General features: G+C 36.7%; 1 protein-coding gene, 1 non-coding gene and 1 pseudogene across 8 annotated transcripts in view; all 3 read right to left on the bottom strand.

Moving 5' to 3' along the window:
* The window catches only part of PRKG1 (protein kinase cGMP-dependent 1), a 1,291,606-nt gene that overhangs the window by 967,628 nt on the left and 298,853 nt on the right, over window positions 1–25,125 (bottom strand). The gene's annotated exons all lie outside the window — the stretch shown is intronic.
* LOC129136188 (ras suppressor protein 1-like) overlaps window positions 1–25,125 on the bottom strand; it is a 172,261-nt pseudogene that overhangs the window by 71,105 nt on the left and 76,031 nt on the right. The window contains exon 1 of the transcript XR_008537532.2: window positions 1–25,125. This exon is cut by the window's left edge and continues 71,105 nt beyond it; it is cut by the window's right edge and continues 76,031 nt beyond it. The product of XR_008537532.2 is annotated as a ras suppressor protein 1-like (transcript).
* On the bottom strand, window positions 15,102–15,183 carry MIR605 (microRNA mir-605). Its single transcript, NR_035938.1, has one exon. It is a non-coding gene; the product is annotated as a microRNA mir-605 (primary transcript).

The raw sequence follows: 25,125 nt of genomic DNA, 5'->3' as shown, positions 1-25,125 counted from the left end.
AAATAGAATCTCATCTTTCATTTCTATCACTTGTTTTTCTTGGATGAATGTTTACTTCCTGTATGATGAATGTTCATAATTCTTCTTAGTTGTCAGTAGTTATCCAAGTTTCCTAAGCAATATACTTAGAAGATGGAAACCAAGGGAAGAGAGTTGAATATTGTAACTGAAACAGCTTGCAAAAGTGTTGATCTGATGTGTATTTCATCATCCACATAATTGTTACTGTACTGCTTAGTAATTAGCTGTGAATGATAAGTGGCCCATGTAAATGAGCATATTGCAACTATTACTAATATAGAAATCTTTTGTAAGACCTTAGAATTTACAAACTGTGTTCACATGCATTATCCCATTTAATTAATTTCACCTTTATCTTTTTTTTCCTGCCAACTCCAGCATTTCAGGGATCAGCTAGAGGAAAAACAGACAGCATGTGATCATATTACAGAGGGACTCTGCGATTCTCAGCATCTCTGAGGGATGTTTGTAGTTTAATAAATATTGAGGGAGATGTAAAACCTATGCCACCTGGTAAGCCCTGGCTCTACCATGACGTTGCTCTGTGACCTTGCGCAACATTCTTAAGTACATAAATATGTACATAAATGTACACAAATATATCTTTGTATTAAAGTTTCTGAATCAAAGTTTTCTTCGTAAAAAGGTGAGGACCAGCCTGCCTCATGTCAAGAAAGATTAGACCTCATTATACTTCTTGTTTGTGTCCTTTACCAGTTGCTGCACAGACTGAATACAGTAGGCAGCTCTCATCCAGGAGTTCCACACCCATGGATTCATCCAAATGCAAATCAAAACTATTCAGAAAAATGTTTTCATGAAATTCCAAAAAGCAAAACTTGAATTTGCCGTGTGCCAAGTACTACACTGAATCCATGAGCACGAAGTGGTATGTAGGCCTTTTATTTGGTATTATAAGTAACCTAGAGATGATTTAAGGTATACAGGAGGATGTGTCTGGGTTATATGAAAATATTATGCTATTTTATTTAGAGAATTGAGCATCTGCAAATTTTGGTACCCGCTCTGGGTGCTGGAACCAATCCCCCCATGGATACCAAGGGACAACTGTATATATAACAGGGCTACATACTATAAAAGTCAGAATCAAGAAGCATTTGTTTTATTTCTTTTCCATCTCAGTCTTTAACCTATAGGGAAGAGAACACTTCTTTCTCGTGCTGGAAGGTCCAAAGAAGTTACTCTGATTGTTCCTGGTTCATGCCTTTGAGAAATGAGAGGACAGATAATGAGGTCTAATCTTTCTCGACATAGGGCAGGCTGGACTTTACCCTTTGCAGTAAAATACATCCATAAAAACAAAGTGAAATAAGATAGAATAGACTCTGAATAGGAGGGGAGAGAGGGAAAAGGAAGGGTAGAACTGTATCTTACTCTTTACTCATCTAGAAAGGGGAATAGATGTATTGAAGCCAGAATCCAGTAAGCTCACCTCTCTCTTATAGGGCCAATCTGACGCAGATTTTCAGGTTATGGCCCCTCTTCCCAAACATTATTTAGGTTTAGGCTTTGCCCAAGACTCCACAAATTAAAATTTAATCCAGAATATCAGTTATGAGGAAGAATGTTCTATATGACTCAAAAACAATCCCACATACACATACCCTACACACACACACACACACACACACACACTGCAACTTAACAGGAATTGTGTTTGTCTTTAAATATCTGTCTTTATCAATGTGGAATAATGATATCTGCCCATGTCACAAGATTATGACAAAACTAAACTGAGATAATGAAACATTACAATTACCAACTGCTAAAGGAATGTTGTTAGATAATATTGCCCATAAATTAAATGTCACCATATGGCCTCCAGATTAGTCCCACAGTGAAAAATTTGGCAATATGTCCTACCAAAGAATAAGCTTTTACAGTGAGAATAAAATTGTGTACCCCACTATTTGGGGACTGGAAATAGTATATTCGTGAAGGTTCATTCATCAGCTATGAGTCTATAAATAAATTTAGGTATATGTTTATATAAACGCTGAAATACACACACGCACACACACACACACATATATCCATCTGAACATTCCCTGTTTGTTTACATATCTCTGTATGTCATTGTAGTTTTAATATGGTCCTTCAGACATGTGCAGAACCAGCTGTTTCTATCATCCTTTCTCACCTACCCCTACCTCATTTGGCATGAAATGTTATACCTCATCTCAGAGTGCACATTAATCAGATTTACAGTCTTCATATAATGATCATTCCCACCCATTAGGACTTCTGGGTCACCCTGACAGTGAGTTGACTGCCTCTCACTCTGGAGCTGTTTGTCATAGCGCAGTTTTCCTTAGAAGATGCAGTTCTGCCACAACTATTAACTCCTACACTATTGTAAAATAATGTTGAGTGAGAGTTTTGGAGTTTTCATTTTCCAGCTATTTTTCTGTTCCATCATAGATGCCAGTGAATGACCATATTCTAAGAAAGATAAGGGAATACCTAGAGCCAGGTCATGAGCACAGGAGAATGGGTCCACTCAGGTTGTTGCAAAGAGACTTAGAAGATATCAGGAAGGGCTGGGAGCAGTGGCTCACGCCTGTAATCCCAGCACTTTTGGAGGCCAAGGCGGGCAGATCACCTGAGATCAGGAGTTCGAGACCAACCTGACCAACATGGAGAAACCCTATCTCTACTAAAAATACAAAATTAGCCGGGTGTGGTGGCACATGCCTGTAATCCCAGCTACCAGGGAGGCTGAGGCAGGAGAATCACTTGAACCCGGGAGGCGGAGGTTGCGGTGAGCCAAGATCATGCCATTGCACTCCAACCTGGGTAACAAGAGTGAAACACCATCCCCCGCAAAAAAAAAAAAATAACAGAAAGAAGGCCTACAGGTGTGGTGCATCCCCCAGGCCCTCCTTTCCATAGTATATTTACTTTTCAGAAGAACCTCTGATGGAATCCAAGTGTTTAGCTACGGGCAGATGATCATCTTCTCCTTGTCTAATGACATGGAAATCAGAACAAGCCAACACAGATGGTGAAATAAAAAGATAAAGCAAATTTGGTTGGTTGAACCTACATTTTGCAATGCTACAGATTTATGAACACTTTTGGTTAAGCAGCCATTCACTGTGATTCATGGAGATCTAAGGTACCTGTCCTCAAATTCCAAACTTCTGTCTTTCCCAAAGTGGGCCAGTGAATACTTCTTCACCTGTTATACACAAATGTCAATCAACTGCCAATGTTCTCCAGGGACAAGTCAGTTAGTAATCTGAGACACTGAATGAAAGAAACAGTTACACTAAACTGTTGCATGTAACTGAACACACCATCTAAGTGCCAGCAGGCATACTGAGGAAGTGACATTATTCAGCAAATATTTTTTAAGAACTCATGACACTGAAGGATACAAAGATGGATATGAGACAAATTCTGGTTTCTAGAAGCTTACAGTTGAGCACAGATAATCAAACTTGCACATAAATAATCACAAACCAAGGCAGTATGTAATAAACACCCTCATGAGAGATACACAATGGTTAAGAGCTGAAAAGAGGGAGGATCTTTTTAGTGTTCAAGTATTTTAAGAGAGGCTTCATGGAGGAAGTGCCTTTTGAACTTGACCCCGAGAAATGCTTACTGTGTGAAAAGTGCTGTACACACTCCTCATTCCCTTTTTCTGCACCCATAGTGACCTTTTCTCAGAGGCATACTCTGCTTCTTCTGTTCCGAGATCTGCACAGGCTGGAAACAGCCTTCTTGACTCAACCTAACCTAACACCTATACCTCAGGGAAGCCATTTGTGACTCCAGAATGAAACCTGATCACCCTACTAGCATAGCAGTTTGCACCTGTCTTTCCCAGCACCAACCAAAATGTGCAACTTTGCATTCATTTGGGTGACCTTTTAATATTAAGAACTGCCTGCCCACCTAGACGGCAAGTTCCATAATGGGGGCACCTTGTCTCATTCATTCAATGTTGTATCCTTACAACTAGCTGAAAGCACCCATAGAAGGCACTCAGTAACATTGGCCATATGTCTAAGTGACTGGCATGAGAAAAAAAGTATACAGATAATAAACACTGAAGGCTAAACAGGAAATAGTTACATAGTAGCAAAAAAAATAAAAAAATAAAAATATGGTTATAGTGAAAAGTCAGCCAAGTATAAGAGGCCACACTATTGAATGTGAAGTTTTACTTATCCTTCCATGAACTCTTCCTGAATCTCACCAGCCAGGACACATTCCTCCTTCTAAGTACTTTCTGCATTTGCTATGGAATGATTTCTGTTAACCTTGTTCTTCATTAAACTGTGTGAGGACAGAAAAACTTCTTATTCATGTCTATATCCTCCATAGCCCAGAGCACAATGTTCATAATAGGTTCTTTTTTAAAAAGTGTGTATTGAATTTCCTTTGCTCAATAGGACATGAAGATATTGGAGCAGGTGAGAGCTGTGTTCCAAGTGATACTGTAGGACATTTTTGGGGGGTTTAAATTTAAGGAGTACAAGTATAATTTTGTTATATAGATATATCGTGTAGTGGTGAAGTCTGGTCTTATAGAGTAGCGATCACCTGAACAATGTACATTATACCCATTAGGTAATTTCTCAACATCTACCCCCAATTCTACTTGCTCACCTTTTAATCTCCAATGCCTATTATTCTACACTCTATGCCCATGTGTACACATTATTTACTTCCTATGAATAAGTGAGAATGCACAGTATTTTTCTGTTTCTGAGTTGTTTCACTTAAGACAATGACCTCCAGTTCCATCCATGTAGTTGCAAAAGACACAATTTCATTCTTTTCTATGACTGAATAGTATTCCATTGTACATATGTATACCACATTTTCTTTATCCAATCATCTCTTGATGAACAGTTAGGTTGATTCCATATCTTTGCTATTATGAATAGTATTGCAATAAACATATGAATGCAGGTATCTTCTTGATATAACAATTTTTTTTTTCCTTTGGGTAGATACCCAGCAGTGGGATTGCTGGTTTGAATGGTAGTTCTATTTATAGTTATTTGAGAAATCTCCAAACTGTTTTCCATAGAGGTGGTACTAACTTATATTCTCAATAATTGTGTATGAGTGTTCCATTTTCTCTGCATCCTCATCGACATCCGTTATTTCTTGTATTTTTAGTAATAGCCATGCTGACTGGTATAAGATGCTAACTCATTGTGGTTTTAATTTGCTCTTTTCTGATGATTAGTGATGTTAAGCATTTTTCATATGCTTGCTTACCATTTGTATATCTTCTTTTGAAAAATACATATTCATGTCCTTTGTCCACTTTTTAATGGGGTTATTTTTGTTGTTTTTGCTGTCACTGAGTTGTAGGAGTGCCTTGTAAATTCCGGATATTAGTTTTCTGTTGGATGCATAGTTTGCAAGTATTTTCTCCCATTCTGTAGGCTCTCTGTTCACTCTGTTGATTATGTAATCCAATAGGAGTTTATGAAAGAGACTGGGATTTGAAAGACACTTGTGTTGGTTACTAAGATATTGCCTCTTAGCTCTAAACCCATCCTTCTGTTCTTTGTTTTCTGATGCAGACCTCACGGTTCAGCAGACTACATTTGTTGCACTTGACCAACTGGAAGACTGTTCATACCTGCCAGAAGAAGCCCTGGGGGAGGCAAGAAGGCAAGAGAGGGAGAAGGAACTTACCCCTTCCTGCTTGGCTGTCTTTTTGATTACATTACCCCAGGATTAGAACTTCACCTGGGCAGCAGCAGTTGGTCCCACTTTCCAGCTTTCTCTACACTCACAGAACAAGCCTCATCATACCGTCAGCACCAGCACCAGTAGGTGGTGCCCCCTCCTCAAAGGTCTCAGCTCCTTGCCAAAGTTTGATAATACCACCTCCTCAGAAGACTGGGTTCCAGTTCAGTGAGGTCTCATCTGAGCTTGCCGGTCCTAAAACCCCACTTTTTCCCTTTAATTTACCCTAAATGTGCAATTGCTTCTTGCAGTTATTGGCTCTGTGTTATTCTAGTATTATTTTTCTAGCACCTCTCCTCAACCTACTTGAACAATTTCTATATTAAATCACTTCTGATAAAACATCTCACATTATCTAGTTTCCTTGCCACACACTGACTACTGATTGTTAGGGACCAGTGAGAAGGCTAATGTAATAGCCCTGCTATTACCTTGCTCAGGAAAAAGGCAACAAACCTCTGAAATCAAGAGATGAGAATAAGAATGAAAGGATATTAACAATAACATCAGCTAACGCTTACTGAGCAATAGGCCCATGTGCTTTTTATGAAATATGTAATTTAATCATTGCAAAATCCCTACAATGTAGTTAGTATCAATAGGCCTATTAACATACAAGGAAACTGAAATATAAAGAAGTTAAATGGCTTGTGCATGATCACCAGAGACTAAATAGTGAAACAGGCAGAGACCTGTTTCTAGCTAAGCAAAAAGTCAACACTTTAAGCACCTCTGTACTTAACCAGTTTCCCTGCCAGCACAATTACTCACAGAAATTACAAGTAATCTACATAAAGTAACGTAATAAAGCGAAAAAATGGTACAGGAGTGCAAGGGAAAGGAATTCATTTTGACAAGTTCTGAGATGTAGCAAAGCTCCATGGGATAAGTTAGCACATACATATTTAATGTACCTTAGGTACTTGAATTCCCAGTTGTTAATTGTTTCATTTTCTTATTTGGTTTTCAAATTACTTTTATTTGATTTAAGAGGGAAATAAACTAAAAGGTGGAGCTCAATAGACATAATCTACATTTGTGTTTACTGAATACCTGAATTTTGACAACCAAAAACTTGGTGAAACAAAATGAGATAAAATAGACTTTCTTTCTCAGGGAATCTCTTCTTTCCTTGAGGCTATATTAATCTGCTCTTAATACACAGAAAAATTAAGTTCTTAAAATTATTTAGAGTACCTCAAAAGTATAGCATAAAACTTTATAAAAGATGGACAAATATACATAATATAGAATATATTTCAGTCTCTGGTGTTTTATGTTCATCAGAGCTATTTCAAAAATTAACTGTCATAAAGTACATAGAATATTTGGTCTAATGCTTATTGCCTCTACTCGGGACAGCCTCTACTTTACATATTTAAATAAAAGGTGAGTAAACTTAGAGACCAGGAACTCAAAAATAAACATGAACTTGAGGAAAATGCAAGATACATGTGAAATATTGAAGCACCATTCTACTAGAAAAAAGAACTCCACTTTTCACCACCACTATCAGAAATAAGGAAAGGAGAGTCAATAAAACAGAGTGTTTAGTAGCAAACGCTCTGGAAAAGATCATCTTGGAGTCAAATCCTGGTGCCACCACTGATTGCATTACCTTGGGCAAGTTATTTAACCTCCACAGTCTTCTCAGCTTCTTTTTCTACAAAATTAAGATAATAATACTTTTCTATGTTGAAAAGCTAAGGGCAGTATCTGGAACATGGTAAACACTCAATTAATGTAAACTCTCATTTTACCTGGAAAACAGGAGGTATAAAGGGATTATGTGTATGCATGTGCATAAATATATCTGTGTAGTAGTTATGCATTATATTAATAATATATAATATATTAACACTGTATAATAATGCATTATCATTAAGTATCGAATTCTTATACAAACTGCAAGTTTTTTGATATTTCTCTAACTCAGGAAGGGGGCAACTGATATTCAGAATCCAGGAGAAACAATCTGCTCCCCATTTTCACACTTCTGAAATGTGTAAGGCAGCAGGTGGAAGATGGTACAGCAGACAAAAGAACCCTTGAGTGGGAGCCATTAGACTCCATAACTTCAAACAAATCCCTTTCAACTTTCTAAGTTGAAGTTTCTTCAATGGATAAATGGAGATATTCTCAACTTCCTTAGAGGAGTTTTGAGGGATTTAGTAAAATCACATAACTTTTGGCAATGTAAGTAAATGAACTTTGCAAAATACTCTGTAAGCTCCTTTCATAATTTCTGCTAATATTGTCTTCAATGGGATGAGTTGGTCGTGAATCCTGCCTCCTCAGAGAAGAATGATGAGACTAAGTCTCCTTTACTAGATGTTGTACATGGAGAGCAAAGCACAAACTTCTTTCCTGGATGGCTGAATTAATCCAGACATTGAAAACATCCAGACATTGAACATATACTCCTGAGAGAGAGAAAGCCGATTAGCATCTCTCACAGGAAAAGCCATTCATAATGGACATGTTTATTTTCTCTGACTCCCCTCCAACATACACATATCAACTATGGAAACTCCCAGAACTACACAGGGGTACAACCAAGGCCATATTGGGTAAAAGCCTGGCTTTATATGGAAAGTTGAAGAGGGAAATATGCATATCAATTTCAAATAGGTGATTTTCAAGCCCAAATCTCACTCTTGAATTCTGATATGCAACTTGTCATTCTCGCCTGTGAAACCAAAATTTCAAAAAGAAGCCCCAAATGTAAGTCAACTATGAAATTTGGGTACAAATGCCATATTCTCTCTGCAATATACTCTCAAGCCTATCCAGTGTAATGGAATGAAAAGAAAGCAGACTTTGACTCAGACCAAACTTAATTTCAATCCAGGTTCTGTTACTGTGAGGCCCTAAATAAGTCACTAAATCATCCTTGCTGTAGCATTGTCTTCAGTAAAATAATGGTCATATAATGTCTACTTTCCAGAGCTATTCCAAGAATTAACTGTCATATGGTACACATAATATTTGCTTTAGTGTCTATTGCATCTACTCAGGACTGCCTCCAAGAAGTGATGACCTGAGGCTTCCAATAGTCAGACAGAAATTGAACATATTCAACCTCTTATTCCTCTGTGGTGTGTGACAGTTATTCTGATTACAAAAGCCCTCCATATCAGGAACATGATATTAATTCACAATATATGTGCTTAGTGAGTCAAATTCTCTAGGAAGAAAATGCTATTTTTATCCAGAAAAACATAAAACAAAGCAAAATGTTACACTTTTGAACAGTCAAAACAATTGCTCCAGAAAGCTGGAGCAGAGGAAAAAGGAATCCTATTTTGGTGTTCACATGGCTATAAGGAAGATGCTGAAATCAGCACATTCTCCTGAGTGTATGGACCACTCAAGGTATAGAACATTCTGTTCATGCTGCCCTAAAGGCCAATTGAAAGGCTTCTGCAAGGTAAACGGGTCTTAGAAAGTTTTTGTTTTTGAGGATTTTTCTGGAAAAAGTTATTTATTTACTTATTATTTGGAGAGAGGCACCCTTTCCAGTAAAGTGGTCTCTTGTAAATTAGCCCTTTAACAAATGCATCTACCAGTCACCCCCAACAGCTTTTCCATGCAGAAATCCAACAAAAAGGAAAGTTAGTAAGTCAAGCCACAAAAGTATACATATAATTCAAGTATACATATAATTCAAGGGCATTTCTGAAAATGTATAAAGCAGGATAGGAGGCCTATCCTTAAAGGTTACTGTTCTTTTTCTAAAATGAAAATTTTGGTCGTGGGAGAAGAGTGCTATTGTGCTCTGAAACTCTACTTTTGGAAGAACTAGGGTAGCAGTCTCATAGCTATTGCCCTAAAATTGAAGGGCTATCTTTCCAGGGGTGATTATGTTCCTATAGGATGCAAGCTCAGTCCTGTGACTCATTCCATCCCCAGACCTTCAGTAAGGCTCTGGAAAATAGGATCTGTCCAACTGACAAGTTACCAGTTGATCAGAGCTGCTGAATGCACCATGACAAAGTCTTCATTTTCTAGCAGCACATAGAAAGAATGGCCTTGCTGATTCTGGCCCTGGGATGAAGCACTAGCTCTGCTCTCTCTACCCCTTACAAGTAATGTGACGTAAGGAAGTGACAAACTTCTGGTCCCCCATTTCTTCATCTGTAAGATATGTGGCAGATATACACCATGGAATACTATGCAGCCATAAAAAATGATGAGTTCATGTCCTTTGTAGGGACATGGATGAAATTGGAAATCATCATTCTCAGTAAACTATTGCAAGGACGAAAAACCAAACACCGCATGTTCTCACTCATAGGTGGGAATTGAACAATGAGAACACATGGACACAGGAAGGGGAACATCACACTCTGGGGACTGTTGTGGGGTGGGGGGAGGGATAGCATTAGGAGATATACCTAATGCTAAATGATGAGTTAATGGGTACAGCACAGCAGCATGGCACATGTATACATATGTAACTAACCTGCACATTGTGCACATGTACCCTAAAACTTAAAGTATAATAATCATAAAATAAAAAAAAAAATAAAGTGTCTCTGGGTCTTATCAGAAAGTCCAATCCCTAGTATATGATTAAAATAGATTTTACATCATCCTTTGATATTCAACTTAATTATTACATCCGTTGTTCACATGATTTTTCCTTAGAGATATTTGATTCTATGTAATGTTTTCAAATTGATTTTTTAATATTACGTGACTATATGATATTTACTATATCAAGGTATCTCTACGCATCTTTTCTAACTAATTTTCAAGTGCTTACACTGATTTATTTTTATTAGTGTCTTTCTCTTAATGTTTTTCTTCCAAAGAAAATTCTGATTTGGACCACTGAAACCCAATGATCATTTACAATGTTTTAAAATATTTTGTCCGGGCACGGTGGCTCATGTCTGTAATCCCAGCACTTTGGGAGGCCGAGGTGGGCAGATCACCTGGTGTCAGGAGTTCAAGAACAGCCTGGCCAACATGACGAAACCCCATCTCTACTAAAAAAACCAAAATTAACTGGGCATGGTGGTGGGTGCCTGTAATCCCAGCTATTTGGGAGGCTGAGGAAGGAGAATTGCTTGAACCTGGGGGCGGAGGTTGCGGTGAGCTGAGATCACACCACTGCGCTCCAGCCTGGGTGACAGAGTGAGACTCTGTCTCAAATATGTACGTGTGTGTGTGTGTGTATATATATATAGATATAGTTTTATTTTAAAATTGAAAAATAGTTTGTGATAAAGAGAATTAAATTCTAAAGATATGTTTTATTTAGTTTTTCTGTTAGAAAAATGCAATAACACTGGAAACAAAAATTAAATTTCATATTATTATCTTCTCCAAAAAGTAAGAATGTATTTATACTTTCACTGTTTGTATTAAAAAGCAAATAAGATCCGTCATGCCCAGTAAGAAGAATTTTTAAATAAATTTCCAGTGACGTTTTCTAGGTTAGCAGTAATTGCTAATCATTGAGTTGAAAGAGTAAAAGAGGCTGATCAGTTTTCCATCAAGCAGAGACAAGGGGCATTTCTCACAAATAAGGCATGGTTTTGGCAGATGTCACTGACAGCTCACACAGGAGAGCCATCTTAAACTAAATAGGCCTGTTTAGCCACTGATTGCTGTGAAGACTAGCAGTGAACATTTAACTCTTAGAAAATCTTGAGATTTAAATAAAGTGGTAGTGCCATGTAAAACATATTATATTATTCACATTAAAAGAATTAAAGCAAACATTGTACGGAAACTTGGGAAGTCCTTGAAAGAAAAGAATAGATGAGGATGTATCTTCCTAAAATTTTAATGTTGGACAGAAAATGGTATTTTGTTAATATCTTACATTTATGTCCCTTGTGGAATAGCTTTCTCTGGGTATATTCTTGACTGCCCCATATTTGCAAACAGACCAATCTTAACCAGGTTTCAAACCAATCTTAACCCGGTTGAAACAGCATCCATTCCCTGGGGCTTACTTTATTCCCTTCTTTCCCTGGTTGGAATTAATCTCTCTATCCTATAAAGGGCCAAAATACTCTTGCAAGAAGCTCCACCGCACAGGCTGTGTGACCTTGGGTGAAATACTTAACTTCTCTGAACTTTAACTGTAAAATAGAGTTTCAAGTTCCCTATTTTAAAAAGGAGGATAATAATAGTACCTTCTTTATAGACTTACTATAGTGATTAAATGAGGTCATATGCACAGCATATGCTCCATAATCTGTTCCTGCTCGAAAGACAGCCTGTCCATTGTGAGTGCTGGATAGGTGTTTGTTAGGTAATGAAATAAAGTACATCTCAAATGTTACTCACTGTCTTTATCCTCTCTTGTAGCCTGGAAGCTTTTCCCAGTTAAAGACAATATCTTCAAACCCCCATATTTAGTAAACTATTCCTGGTTTTGGTAGCAGTTATAAATATCTGCTCATTAAAAAAAAAAAAGTGATGTTTTGCTACCAATGAGTCATTTAAAAATATTGGCCTGAAAGAACCAACATTGAAGATATTCATATTTTTTCATACTTTCCTAGGCTATTATTAGGTCTCAATTACATCATCACTGCTTATGACACACCATAGGCACTTAATAAACAGGTGCCAAGTGAATAAAATCTAGTGAGCAAATAACTCTTTATCTCAAATTACTAAAATGAATAATATTTTACAGGGAATAATTCTGTTTCTACATTATCATGTTTACTAAAAATGTTTGTCAAGTAGATGTTATATACAATTTGAATAAAAGTTTTTAAACGTCTCTGGAAGACATGCTTATAAGGCCCTACATTAATTAATGTACCAGTCAATCAACAGGTGTCAATTAAACCCCTAGTAGTGCTCCTCAATGTGCTAATGGCGGAGTGTATTTCAAAAGAAGTATAAGATACATCCTCAGTGGATTTACAGACTAAATGGAACAAGGACATAGCTAACACTGTGGTTCCAAACCATTTGATCAGCACTCTGAGTGAAGTAGCTTGAGAGAGGTCAGAGCACCAGGAACTGGACTAGTTAAGGTCACGTTTTAGAAGAGGCTGATGGATGGGAAGAATTCACACAGATGACACATGAGAAGAGAAGGCAGTCACACACTCATCCTGATACCTCACGGCTCATACTGCTTTGCTCATACTCAACACACTAAACTGAACTGAACTCCTCTGACTGCAAAACCAATAGCCAGGAAGCCAAACCTGCAATGTCCAGTGGCAGCGGGGGAGGCTCAGGAGACAGGATCAATTACAACAGGGCTTCTTAGGGGAAAGTGGTCCCCACACTGGTGATTCAGCTCACATGCCCACAGACTGACTGGGCCAGCTTGCCTTCCATTGTCTGCCATCCCTCGCCTGGCTCTCCTGACTGCACCCTGACCTATTCCCAATCCTTTGGTCTTTCTTTTTTGGATAGATTACTATGGATTTCTGTTGCTCCATTTGACTTAAACATTAGTTTCCAAATAAAATATAAGCCAATTCTCTGCACATTTTGAAGTGGCTCACTCAAGGCTGTAATGTTTAAAAATTGATATTCCTCAGAGGGTTTTGTATATTTTTCCCCCTACTTCAGAAATAATTAGGGGAGTTATATTAAACAGGTCTAAAAGAAGGTACCTTTCTTTTAGACATTTTTTTCTCTCTCATTCCCCAAACATTCCATTACTATTTTATCCCTTCTGAGCCTAGCCAGAAACTTGGCCTCCTTTGACTCCCAAACATACCAAGTTATTAAAAATACCCTTCAGCCAATATTAAGGAAGGGTCAGTAAAATGAACTCAGCATGGGGCTTAAGCAGAGCACAATGATTTCTTTGACTTAGTGAAGGAAATGAATGAGGATGATTTTGGACGTCCAGTTTCTTTCACTAATCTGTTGCTGGACTCTATCGGACATGAATGTTTCTCCCTGTCAGATTTCCTAATATTTCTCCATTGTGCTGTCACCGACATGAGAGTTAACTGGCATGAGAAGAGCTCATCTCACTCAAAAAAAAAAAAGTCAACATTCCACAGAAAGTTATGGGACCTTCAGTTAGTATTAAGAGGAAAGTGAAATTAGAAGCTTAGCACTCACAAGATTTATACAGGAAAAGAAAGGCAGACACACTATTTTCAGGCTGCTGCTAATTGAGTCTTATTTGGATTGGAGCCTTCTGAAAGGAATCAACACATCAGGAATGGGTAAGCTAACAGGGAGGAGACAGCTGCTGAATATAATTCTGGAGAGAGCAGCCCTGCTGCTTAGATCTGGGATAACACAGAGGTTCAGTGTGTAATTGACTATGGAACAAGAAGAACATTGTTTTGTAAAAGAAGGTACCTTTGCTGGGGTCCACAGAAACAGTTATGGTTCTTACCTCTGAAGGAGAACTGTGTTTAACTGTGGCTTTTAGATTTAACTTACTAAATTTGTATTTGCTGCAAAAGTAAACCACACTCAAGAGTAAAGCAAAATTCATCAGCAAGGCTATAATTTTGCAGAGAGAAATAAGAAGGGTGTATAATATTTAAATCGGAACTCAGCATCCCAGCAAAGAGCTTCTTAATCAAAACAAAAGAGAAAAAATCATTAAATACAGTAACCCACTGAGATTCACATGAAGGTATGTCCCGCAACTTTCATAAATCCCGAATTTATGATACCACTATAATATACTATTACTCCACAAGAAGTAGATGTGAATAACTCCCAAGGATTACTGTGTATGATACAGAAAACCAAAGAGAAGAAAAGCTGCATGGAGAGCAGCTGCTCTGACTGTGTGTGCAGTGGCTCATTCACCAACACACAATTCAAATTTAAGCCTCAGCAAAATAACTTGTCATAAGCCATGATCCTCTATAAGGTCATCTTCAAATAGACGAAATAGTGACATTTAATTCATAAAGACAAGGTTCTACTCTCTTGCTGAGCAAGTCATCCAATCAACTGTGGTTTAGTTTCATCAACTTTGGAGAAAAGGCAATTTTCTTTCAAGATTTGACACCCTTCATACCCTCTGCCTATAATTCCAGATGGTAGGTGTAGGTGGTAGAAATGTTAGGTTGAGCAGAATGATAGTACCTAAAGAGGAATGAATAGTACCAGGAAATGCATGACTCATGGCATTCTAATTTTCTTGAAGTTCTTTTGTACATTTGCATCAAGATTTTCCACAAAATTCAATCCTGACTTTAACTGTAAATTAAAGAGTCCTTTATTGAATTTCTATTATTGCAGAGCAGTTACGCCACATGAGGTATAAAAGAAGCTTATAATGTCATTGAGAGGCCAGGAAAAAACACATGTGCAGACAGCAATATACCTGTGGCTGTCAGCCTGTAACATAGGTAACCTGTATCTGCAGTCCTAACTTGGTTCTAAATCCCATAGTGCCTTCTCTGTTTTTCCCAAGGAGAAGGCACCATGGGATTTAGAACCAAGCTAGGGCTAGAGACATATGTTACAGGCTGTGAAAGTTCTACCAAAGTTCCTACTTTAAAGAATGAGCAAAAAGAGGCGGGGCATGGTGGCTCACACCTGCAATCTCAGCACTCTGGGAGGCCGAGGTGGGCGGATCACCTGAGATCAGGAGTTCAAGACCAGCCTGGCCAACATGGTGAAACCCCATCTCTACTAAAATTACAAAACTTAGCCAGGCATGGTGGGGGATGCCTGTAATCCTACCTATTCAGGAGGCTGAGGAAGGAGAATTGCTTGAACCCAGGAGACGGAGGTTGCAGTGAGCCGAGATCGTACCACTGCACTCTAGCCTGGGTAACACAGTGAGACTCCATCTCAAAAAACATATAAAAATAAATACAAATAAAAAGAATGGGCAAAAAGAGATACTGGCTAAAGTCTTAAGCAATAAATTCATCAAAGGCAAAAAGACAGGTAAGTGTGTGTGGCTTTAAGGAACCATTAACTGAACCATTTTATTGGAGCAAAGGGCTCATTTAAAGGCATGAGTGAAAGTGACAGATGGAGTAATGGTCATATTCCATTCATTATTACACTTTACACAACAAACCTTTGTGCTCCATTGCACTTAAATACCAGGAAAACACTTACCAAAGAACAATATTAACACATTTATGCAACCATATGATCTTTGCATACAGATCATAGCAATCAAGCTTCCAACCTTTTGTTGCATGCCTACTATGTGCCAGGAATTGTCCTAGCACTTCCCTTCCAATTCCCTATCCTATTTAATCGATTCACATTCTACCACTCACACAAATTGTAGATTTATTTTACTCTCAGCCCCACATAAAATACTCCAACCTAACAATTTTTAATTCTATCGGCATGATATTCTTTCATCCATCTAATGTTTCTACCTTAGATCAGAACCATTTCATATTTCATTTCCTACATTACCCCCTAGACTCCAGGCTTATAGTTTTATAAAATAAGATTGTAAAATAAAAACCCATATTCTCCCTTCCTCCAGAAAAGGAGAGAAGTAAGTGTGTAATAGCTAACATTTATAATGATTTTACTATGCTGAGTGCTTTCTACGTAAAGCTGTTTCATTTAATGGCTCAGCAACACTGTTGAAAAAGGAAGAACCTGGAGTATGGAAAGACTGAACAACTCCCACCAGGTTCATGTAATCAGTAATTGGTGGAGCTGGAATTTTTAATCAGGTCCAACTCAGAACCTAAATCTTTTAAGATCACAAGCTTAGTCATAATATTCAATTCAGTGCCTTTTCTTTGCCTATAAAATAAACCACATTTTTTGAAGTACTGGCAATGTAACTCTTGAATTAGATTGTGTGGGTTCAGATTTCAAATGTATCATTTGCCACCTGTGCAAATTTGGACATCATAATTAATATCCCTAATCATGAATTTATCATCTATAAAATGGATAATATTAGTTTCTTTACACACCATTGTTATAAGGTTAGGAGATAATTCATGTAAAATGTATACAGGGCCTAATATAGTAGTGCTTAACAAGAACTGATGAAGGAATAATGGTTAGGTACATAAATGAATGAGTGAATGAATTTCCTTTACATACATCTCTTTATATAAATATATCACTTATAGTAACAAGTATAGGTAAGGACACCTACTCTATCCCTCATTGTTAGGGTTAAGAACTGCTTGCATTATTTTTTAGGAAAAGCCATTAAATGCCTTATACTAAAGAGAAAATAATGGGAGGCATTATCATAATCATTATCATCATGATTTCATCAAAACTGATGAAAACCTATTACATGTAAGATATCAAGGTTAAAAAAGAGACATATGGCAAAGATGCCATCTTAAAACCTACATAGTAATGCAGTATGTGTAGATTGATCAGTGAATAATTAGATTGTACAACTGCAGTGGAACAAAAGTTCTACCATTCTTGTTGCTCATACATAGAAATGCACATGAGTCACCTACAAGCTTCCTGATTTGCTTTTGCTTTCTCCCCAGCTATTACCCAAACCTAAAAGTATGATTTTTACAAGTTAATAATTTTCTATTAAGAGGTGTTGTCAAAGTTTCCTCTCAATCCTAATTTAAGGTAAGTATAAAATTATAATATTAAAATCTAAGAATTCATGTTTTAAAAGGAAAAAAGATAAACCAGTAGCAAAGAGCTGGTAACAGATGGCGACTTAGCAGTTAAAGCAGCATTTTTATTATATTCCAGATAGTAAAGTTTTTCTATGACTCTACTGTTCAAATGAACACCCACAGGTTCACCATCTAGAAGTGGTATGTCCCCTAACTTTAGAGAACAAGTTGATTCACAGAGTTCAATACCCTCAAGGTCATTTACTTTCTCTAAATGTCTACCCTCCCCACAACACGCACTTGTTCCCCCTATTACAAATCAACCAATCTTACAGCTCGCAGAACAGAATTCACTGAATCTTAAAATAATACTATCATATTATTGCCAGGGAAGATGAACTGTGGCTTTTCTCCACTTTTGGACTCAATGCTTTTCATTTATTGTTTCCTTTTTTGACCAGTCAGTCCTAGAATCCAAGGTTAAAACAGAGGAATATCCTCCCAAAAGGAATGAAATAACCCCTTCACTGTTCACTCTGTTATATTTATTCAAGTTAAGACATCTTGAATAAAGAGGGAAAGAATAGATAAAGGAAAAGCTAAAAAGCAGACTAAAGAAAACATGGAAAAGCAGAGGCGGCAATGTAACTAGGTTTAATTTCAGAGCAAATGAAAACAAAAATACAACATAAATGCCTACACTAGGAAAGAACATTCTCAAATAAGCAACATGACTTTACACCTTAAGGAACTAGAAAAAGAGGAAGAAGCTAAGCCTAAAATTATCAGAAGGAAGGAATTAATAAAGATTAGAGAAGTAAATCAAATAAGAAACAGACAACAATAAAAAAATCCATAAACAAGAGTTGATTTTTTGAAAGCATCAACAAAATCAACAAACTCAGCTAGGCTAATAAGAAAAAATGGAGAAGACTCAAATAAATAAAATCAGAAATCAAAGAGAAGATATTACAATGGATGCCTCAGAAATGAAAAGTATCATTAGGGACTATTGTGAACAATTATATGCTGACAAACTGGATAACCTAAAGGAAATAAATAAATTTCTACAAATATGCAACTTATTGAAGCTGAATCAAGAAGAAATAGGATAGTGTAGACAAACTGCACAAGGAAGACATTTCAGTCCGTAATCAAAAGTGTCTCAAAAAAGAAAAGCTCAGGATGAGATGACTTCTCATCTGGTGAATTCTAATAGACAATCAAAGAAGAACTGATAACAATCCTTCTTTAACTCTTCCAAAAAAATAAAATAGGAGGAATCACTTCCAGACTCATCTTATGAGGCCAGGACCATCCTGATCAAAACCAGACAAAGATACAACAAGAAAAGGAAACTAAAAGCAAATATTCCTGATAAATACTGATGCAAAAATCCTCAATAAAATACTAGCAAACAGCATTCAACAGAACATTAAAAGGATCATACACCATGACCAAGTGGTATTTATCCTTGGGGTGTAAAGATGGCTCAACATAAGGAAATCAATCAACGTGATACACCACACTAACAGAATGAAGGCCAAAAACAATATGATCATCTCAATAGATTCAGAAAAAGCATTTGACAAAGTTCATCATTCTTTCATGATAAAAACTCTCAACAAAATAGGTATAGAAGGAAATTGTTTAAACACAATACAGGCCATACATGAAAAGGCCACAGCTAACATAATAATCATTGAGGAAAACTGAAAGTTTTTCTTTAATTTCTGGTATAAGATATGGATGTCCATTCTCACTACATCTATTCAACACAGTACTGGAAGTCCTAGCCAGAACAATTAGACAATTAGACAGAAAAGAAAAGAAAAGAAGAGGAAAGGAAAGGAAATCGGAATAGAATGCATCTAATTAGGAAGGGAAGAAATAAGCTTATCTCTGTTTGCAGATGACATGATCATATATGTAGAAAACTCTATAGACTATAAAAAAAAGAAAAAAATGTTAGAACTAATAAAACAATTCAGTGAAGTTTCAGGATATAAAATTAGTATACAAAATAAGTCATGTTCTATACACAAACAACAAACTATCTAAAATGAAAATTAAGAAAACAATCCCATTCATAATAGTAACAAAAAGAATAAAATACTTAGGATGAACTTAAAAGGCAAAAGACTTACACACTGGAAATTATAAAATATTGATGAAGAAAATTTAAAAAGACACAGACAAATGGAAAGACATACATGGTTATGGATTGTAAGAATTAATATTATTAAAATGTCCATACTACCCACAATAATCTACAGATTCGATGTAATAGCTATTAAAATCCCAGTGGCATTATTTGCAAAAGTAGAAAAAAATACTAAAATTCATAGGGAACCATAAAAGACCTCCAATAGCCAAAGCAATCCTTTTTTTTTTCCTCTTAGAGACAGGGTCTTGCACTGCTGCCCAGGCTGGAGTGCAGTGGCACAATCATAGCTCACTGCAGCCTCAAACTCCTGGGCTCAAGCAATCCTCCCTCCTCAGTCTCCCAAGTAGCTGGGACTACAGGCAAGTGCCACCATACCCAGGAAATTTTTTTATGTTTCAAATTTTTTTGAAGAGACAGAGTTTTGTTATGTTGCCCAAGCTGGTCTCAAACTCCTGGCCTCAAGTGATCCTCCTGTCTCAGCTTCTAAAGTGATGGGATTACTGGAGTAAGCCACTGTGCCTGGCCTCTCAAAGCAACATTGAACAAGAAGAACAAAGGGGAAGGTATCACACTTTCTGATTTAAATATATCTCACAAAGCTATAATAATCAAAACAGTATAGTAGTGGCATAAAAATAGACATATTGACCAATGGAACAGAAAGAGCCCAGAAGTATTAGTTTAGTGCAAAAGTAATTGTGGTATTCCCATTACTTTAAATTACACTAATTAACATTAAAAGTAATGGCAAAACCACAATTACTATTGCACCAACCTAACGAATCCACCCATTACCATCAACTGATCTTTAACAGTGTTCCAAGAACACACACTGGGGAAAGGATGGTCTCCTAAATAAATTATGTTGGGAAAACAGTATGTCCAACCACAGAAGAATGAAATTGAACTCAACTTATACCACATACAAAAATCAACTCAAAATGAACTAAAGACTTAAGCATAAGGCCTGAAACCATAAAACTACTAGAAGAAAACATAAGAAACAAGCTTCTTGAAATTAATTTGGATCATGATATTTTTGGATATGATACCAAAGCACAAGAAAAAAAGTAATAATATACAAGTGAGAATGCATCAAATTAAAAAGCTCATGAAGAGCAATGACAACAATCAATAGAATAAAAAGTCAACCTATAATGGGAGAAAATATTGGCAAACCATATACCTGATAAGGAATTAATATCCAAAATACATAAGAACTCATATAACTCAATAAGTAAAAAAAGAAACTCTATTAAAACTTAGGTAAAAGGTATGAATAGACAGTTCTCAACAGAAGACATAAAAATGTCCAACAGCCATATGAAAAAATGCTCAACATCACTGACCATCAGGAAAATCCAAATCAAAACCACAATGAGATATGAGCTCACACCTCTTGGAATGATTATTATCAAAAAGACAGAAATGTTGGTGAGGTTGTGAAGAAAACGGAACTCTTATACAGAATGGAACTTTTGTTGGTGGGAATGTAAACTGGTATAGCCATTGTGAAAAACAGCATGGAAGTTCCTCAGAAAGGTAAAAACAGAACTATGATTCAGCAATCCCACTTCTAGGTATCCCCCACCCCCAAAAAAATCAGTATGTTGAAGAGATATCTGCACTCTCATATTCATGGCATCATTGTTTACAATAGCTAAGACATGGAAGTAATCTAAATGTCTGTCAGTGGATGAATGGATAAAGAAAATGCGGTATAGGTACACAATAGAATACTATTCAGCCTTAAAAAAGAAAGAAATCCAGTCATTTGTGACAACAAAGATGAACCTGGAGGACATTAAGTTAAGTGAAATAAGCCAAACATAGAAAGACAACTATTGCATGATCTCACCTTGAATAGAATGAAATCTTAAATAGATGAACTCATAGAGATGAGAGTAGAATGGTGGTTGCCAGGAGCTGGTTAACAGGGGGAAATGAAGTGTTATTGGCCAGGGCATACAAAATTTTAGTTATGCAAGATGCATATGATATGGATAGCTAATGTAATTATAGTTAGTTATAATGTGCTTTAATTAACAATAATGTATTGTGTACTTGATATATGTTAAGAGTGTAGAATTAAAGTGTTCTTGATACAAAAAAAGAAAGAAAAAATGGTAACTCTGTCAGGTGACAGGGATATGTTAATTAGTCTGATTGTGGTGATTATTTCACAATGTATATGTATATCAAAACTTCAAGTTGTATAATTTAAATATATAATTTTTTCATTTTTCAATCATACCTCAATAAAGCTGGGGGGAAGAAAGAAGTAAGAGCAAATATGTAACCAACCAAGATACTGTGAGGGCAGAGATTGGGTCTGTCTTGAGCACAGTTGTACCCTAGAACTTAGCAAATTGCAATCCTCCAAAGTTCATTAGAGAAATAAATAAGAATAAAAAAGTGGCTCCAATCATTAAGTAGATAAAATGGGATTGGGTGTAAACCATAATAAGTCTCAGAGGAGTTTGGTACAAAATTTAAAAATATAGAATAGTATAGGTGCTAAAACGTGTATGTTTATAGATATAAATGTTGATATAAGATGCATAGACACCCACAGGCAGACCTAGAAAAGGAAAATATTTTGCTATAGCTGAAAAACATAAAACATAAAATGTCTATATGTGTTTGCAAATCTATAGACAAGGTCAGTTGGAAGGAACCAATATAATTATAAAATAGCATTTTGAGCTATTGGCCAATGCAGAAAAACCAAATCCTATTCCACTTAGAATAATGACTCTCACTTTAAAAATAAACATGACTTAATATTGAACAAGATTCAAAGGTATTTTGTACTCTTAATTCCCCAAAATAGCAATGAGGTGAATAGTTCTGTTAAACAAATTACCATGTAGAAAATATGTCCTTTCTTTGTTCATTTAAATAGCAGGCCTATGTCACTTGTCCTAAAAAATCGGACAAGTCTCACCCATTCTGTGAGCTGCAATGAAGCAAGGAGAAAGAGGAGTGAGCTTTGAGAAAATGAAGAGTTGAGGTTATGCAGAGTGAGATTGTGGACAGTGTTTTTCCTAATTTATGGAAGATGTTAAACCCAGAGTAATGCCAGCTAGAATTCAGAAGTGTTCCCTCAAGCTTGATAAACAAACAACTTTAGGGTCAGAGTAACTAAGAAGGTCTGGGAGCAATGCTAGCTGTGGTTCTAGATTGTGTTCATTTCCCACTGTTTCACAATATAGCAGATAATTCAAAACAGAATTGAATAACTGCTATGTTGCAGCTCTGTCTTTTTAAGGCTCCCCCTAAAAAAAGAGATCGACTCTAACAACGTTAAACAAAGACTTTGCACAAAAGAAGAGTTTCCACAAATTATCAAAGTGTTTTAGGTTTTAGACTCAGAAGTACTCCAAGAGTGTTAAAGGGTGATTTTAAAACACTTAAAGGCAATTCACTGTCTCAAGGACTTCAACTTTATAGTCAGGGGTAGTAAAGCAAAAATAAGAGTAAGAAAAATAATATCTAAATGAAAAAATACACTAGAATCTAAACACATCTGAACATTTTTAAGGTACTAATGTTATGAGCTACTAAGAAGCTGTATTTTCATAAACACTCTAATGGCCATCTGTTTTAGCTAACATCCATTCACCTCTTTTTACAGAACACTCTTTCTTTTAAGGGGGGCACCCATTCCTCTTAAGTTTTGCGGCTTAGGTGGGTCAGTTTTCAGGGCTTCAGCGGTGATTGATTGCAAGGTAGCCATTCTCATTGGTTACAGTGAATGATTTAGTTATGGGCACATGATAGAATTTGAGCAAGGAGACTCAGACCAGAACTTTGGTTTGATGCTGAAGAGAGACACTGTCTCTTTTCTACTGGACCTAAGCAGCAGACTCTGGTTGTCTACAGTTACCGTTATCTTGTTACCATGATGAGATAAACGAGAAAAGAAGATCCGAGTGGGGCCCAGAGACAGAGAAACTACTTCCTCTTGATAACTGTCAAGCCTCTAGACTAAGTTATGTCTGAAGCCAGCTTGTCCTCATATTCTACAGGTAGGAAAACCACTAAATTAACTTTTGGCTTAAGTCAATACAGGCTGGGTTTTCTTTCATCTGTCTCCAACAGAATACCAACTGACCAAGAAACCCTCTTGGAAAAAGGTCAGGGGCATTAACTTTCATAACAATGCTTCAGTTTTTGGAAGAGAAGAGTCATTTTGAAAACTATTACTCAGTTGTCTTCTGTGTTCTATGAAGAAATAAGTGTAAAAGAAACACCAGAAAAGGCTCACTTCACTGAAGACTGTATTTTTATTACGTATACAAAGACTATTGACTGTTTAAAGCAAAAATATTAACTACATGTAGTATAGCTTATAGTATATATTGAAGTAAAATCTATAAAAACAAGAATGCAATAGGTAAATGGAAAAATATGGAATTTTACTCTTCACTTCTTCATCTGGCAGTGACTAAGAGAACACAGGGACTTGTTCAGGAGCACACAGTTGAAACACACCCTATACCCTCCCCAAAATAAGTCAGAGAGACTCCAAAAAGATCAGAAAGTCCACAGGTGGCAGATAGATACGCGGGCTAGGGAAATGTCTTCGGTAGACTGCCCACATAATCCCACATTTACCGGGGTGGGGTGGCCTAAGGAGACATAGATTACACAATCTTAATTTATTTTAACTCAAATGAATATTTTTCTTTCCTTTACTCAGGAATAAGAGAAACTCCAATTCTATCACATCCTGAAGCATACAATTATTTAAAAGAATCACACTATCATAGATCTGAGAGCTAAGTGGATCTCTATATATTGTGATGTAAGAAGTCAGACTATTACAAAAATAGTCTCTAAAAGAAAAATAGAATAAAAAATTGATATATCATAGTGATATATATTTTTGGAAATCCTGGGCTCAAGTGATTCTCCTGCCTCCTAGGCTGATTAGCTTTTGCCATGTCCTTGGTTATCTGAGCACAAAATGCAGCATTTATGCAGATGCACCTGTAAATTTAATGGTATCAAATATTATAAACAAATTTTGTATAATTCTTTGTTACTCGTCTTTTTTGTTTTTGTTTTTGTTTTTTGAGACAGCATCTCGCTCTGTGTTCCAGGCTGCAGTGCAGTAGCACAGTCATAGTTCGCTTTAGCCTTGAACTCCTGGGTTCAAATGATCCTCTCATCTCAGCCTCCTGTGTCCAACATGAACATACAAGTGCCTACATTTCCTCAAAGTTGATAATGATGCTCTGAAAGTATATTTATCTCAATTCACTTGATGACAGCAAATTATCAAAGAATAATCCCTAATTCAAGTAGTTTCAAAGGTGTCTAAGTCAAAAACTGAACGTGCAAAAGAGAATTCCATCCAAAAAGGAGGCATGGACATCATATAAATTCAAAGGTGAATGAGACTACCACAACTTCACTTTAAAGCTGCAGAGTGAAATGCAGTCTCGAAGTTAAAGCACCCTTAAGGCCATCTACACTTGTGTTTCTCAAATTTGGTCTGAGAACAATGTTGGGTTGTCTGCGTGAATGTTTCTTGGAGTACCTGGTTACAAATATTACACACACAAAAACCCACCTAACCACCCACACCCACCCATCCACCACTCAGACACACACCCCACAAACTCTCTCTCTCTCTCTCTCTCATGGAATCTACCACCAGAGATTAGTACTCAGAAAGTCTTAGGT

The sequence above is a fragment of the Pan troglodytes genome, chromosome 8 (genome assembly GCF_028858775.2).
Source record: "Pan troglodytes isolate AG18354 chromosome 8, NHGRI_mPanTro3-v2.0_pri, whole genome shotgun sequence".
NCBI classification, from domain to species: domain Eukaryota; kingdom Metazoa; phylum Chordata; class Mammalia; order Primates; family Hominidae; genus Pan; species Pan troglodytes.
This window is presented reverse-complemented; position numbering and strand designations above follow the sequence as displayed.